We start from the raw sequence: 3,402 nt of genomic DNA on the forward strand, positions 1-3,402 counted from the left end.
TGTACCTACCTATATAGTTTCAGTTTAAAAAATTTGGCTCTCAAAAGAAATTTCAATCGTTGTCCTGTTGATATTTGGCTCTGTTGACTAATGAGTTTGCCGACCGCTGCTCTAGCCTGATAACACTGCTGACTGCCCACTGGCTGCCAAAGGCGTTTTACACACAACCTCATTCAACCTGCCAAGAGGATTACCAAAGAGGAAGCCCATAAACCAGGGGTGGAGAGGGCTGCACCCAGAATCCTGGCCACACTGGCCCACAGCAGACAGATGGGGGCGGCGCAGGCAGGGGGGAGGGTAGCCCAGAGGCGCACAGGAGACCAGGAGGGGGGCTGGAGGCCGAGTGAGCAGAGGCTTTTGAGAAGGAAGCGGCGACCAGGGTCAAGTGGTGCAGGGCGGCCAGGGCACAGAGGAGCCCGGGGCTTTACCCAGAGGCAGCTGGTGACCTCCGGAGGGGCAGACGCCAGCCTGGTGTTGAGAGGGACACAGGAGCTCGCTCTCGCTCAGGGGACGTGAGCTTTTTTGCCTTTAAGGTGACACTGGATCCTGCTCCCGTGGCCAAAAAGAGGACCTAAATGATGCGGGAGGATGAGGGAGGACCCTGGGAGATGGGGAGGGATGCACAGCGGAGACCAGGGCCTCCTCCCCTGCTGGTAGGAGGCGAGCTCACCTGCTGGAGGTGGGGTCAAGGGGCACTGGGAACGCAGGGCCTGGACCAGGACCCTGGAGAGGGGAGGGAGAGGCTCCCCAGCAGCCCTTTCGGCCGCGTCTAAACAGGTCCCAGGCCGATGCTTTTCTCCTGCAAACCGTTATGGATGGAGGTGGCTGTCTCCACCAGGGCCGGTTCGAACCCTAACACATGGGTAAGAGCCAACAAAAACTGCTGCATAAGAGCCAACAAAAACCTGGCAAACAGACCAAAAGGGGGCCACAGGCGTGTATTTACGGTAGGAGAGCGCGATCGCACGGAAGCAGACACATCAAGGCCCCGCAGAAAGGACAGGAGGAAACCAGGAACTTCAACCGTTTCCAGGTAAGATGACTGGGTGGCTCCAGATCCAGTTCTGGTTCTGCTGCAAAATAAAACCACAATGAGACACCCCTTCCCAACCATTATGACGGCCATAAAGACAACCACAACAGACAGACAAATACAAGCGCTGGAGGGGGTGTGGAGGAGCAGGAGCCCTTGGGCAGAATGTGAAATGGTGCCGCCACTGGGGGAAAGCATGTCTGCTTCTCAAGAAGTTAAGCGAGAATGATCACAGAGCCCAGTAATTCCACTCCTAGGTGTGTATATGCCCCAAGGGAATAGGAACAGGTATTCAAACAAACCCTTGTATTCAAACCCGTGCTCAGGATGTTCCTAACAGCACTGTTCACAACAGCCAAGAGAGGGAAGCAACCCAACCCAACCGTCCCTCAACCAATGAATAAACAAACGGTGGTGCGCCCACAGAATGCGTTACCATTCGGTCACAAGCAGCAATGAAGGGCTGATAGATGCTGTAACTCGAATTAACCTTGAAAACACTATACCAAGTGAAAGAAGACATGTTGTGTGAGTCCTCATACAAGAATTATCCAGAGGGGCAAATCCATGGAGAGAGAAAAACAGATTAGTGGCTGCCAAGGGATGGGAGGAGGGGGAATGAGAAGTGATTTTTAACGGTTATGGGTGTTCTAAGGTGAAAAAGTTATATATATTCTTATTGATTTCAGAGAGGAGGAGGCGAGCTCACCTGCTGGAGGTGGGGTCAAGGGGCACTGGGAACGCAGGGCCTGGACCAGGACCCTGGAGAGGGGAGGGAGAGGCTCCCCAGCAGCCCTTTCGGCCGCGTCTAAGCAGGTCCCAGGCCGATGCTTTTCTCCTGCAAACCCTGTTATGGATGGAAGTGGCCGTCTCCACCAGGGCCGGTTTGAACCCTAACACACATGGATCACGGAAGAAAACTGCTGTATAAGAGCCAACAAAAACCTGGCAAACAGACCAAAAGGGGGCCACAGGCCTGTATTTTCGGTAGGAGAGCGCGATCGCACGCAAGCAGACACATCAAGGCCCCGCAGAAAGGACGGGAGGGAACCAGGAACTTCAACGATTTCCAGGTAAGACGACTGGGTGGCTCCAGATCCAGTTCTGGTTCTGCTGCAAAATAAAACCACAATGAGACACCCCTTCCCAACCATTATGACGGCCATAAAGACAACCACAACAGACAGACAAATACAAGCGCTGGAGGGGGTGTGGAGGAGCAGGAGCCCTTGGGCAGAATGTGAAATGGTGCCGCCACTGGGGGAAAGCATGTCTGCTTCTCAAGAAGTTAAGCGAGAATGATCACAGAGCCCAGTAATTCCACTCCTAGGTGTGTATATGCCCCAAGGGAATAGGAACAGGTATTCAAACAAACCCTTGTATTCAAACCCGTGCTCAGGATGTTCCTAACAGCACTGTTCACAACAGCCAAGAGAGGGAAGCAACCCAACCCAACCGTCCCTCAACCAATGAATAAACAAACGGTGGTGCGCCCACAGAATGCGTTACCATTCGGTCACAAGCAGCAATGAAGGGCTGATAGATGCTGTAACTCGAATTAACCTTGAAAACACTATACCAAGTGAAAGAAGACATGTTGTGTGAGTCCTCATACAAGAATTATCCAGAGGGGCAAATCCATGGAGAGAGAAAAACAGATTAGTGGCTGCCAAGGGATGGGAGGAGGGGGAATGAGAAGTGATTTTTAACGGTTATGGGTGTTCTAAGGTGAAAAAGTTATATATATTCTTATTGATTTCAGAGAGGAAGGGAGAAGGAGAGGCAGAAACATCAATGATGAGAGAATCACTGATCGGCTGCCTCCTGCACGCCCCACACTGGGGACTGAGCTCGCAACCCAGGCACGTGCCCTGACTGGGAATTGAACCTGAACTCCTGGTTCATAGGTCGACGCTCAACCACTGAGTCACAATGGCCGGGCATATTTTCTGTATTTTAAAATGTGCCTTAAAAATTTCTAAATAATACAAGATACTATAAACAAAGTAAAAGGACAACCTGATGTCCGGGCGGTGCGGCTCAGTGATTGAAGCATCAACCTACGAACCAACAGGTCACAGGGTTTGATTCCTGGTGGGGCACATGCCCAGGTTGCGGCCCTGATCCCCAGTAGGGGGTGTGCAGGAGGCAGCCGATCAATGATTCTCTCTTATCATTGATGTTTTTCTCTCTCCCTTCCCCTTCCTCTCTGGAAAAAAAAAAAGGATTTTTCATGAAGTATGTATGACAAGCTAATAATTAAACTCATATGAAAGGTACAAAATAGTCAAGAAAAAGCATCAAAAGAACAGGGAAGATTTGCTTGTACCAAAGTGTGTGTGTGTGTGTGTGTGTGTGTGTGTGTGTAT

Source organism: Myotis brandtii, unplaced genomic scaffold (assembly GCF_000412655.1).
Source record: "Myotis brandtii unplaced genomic scaffold, ASM41265v1 scaffold679, whole genome shotgun sequence".
NCBI lineage: Eukaryota > Metazoa > Chordata > Mammalia > Chiroptera > Vespertilionidae > Myotis > Myotis brandtii.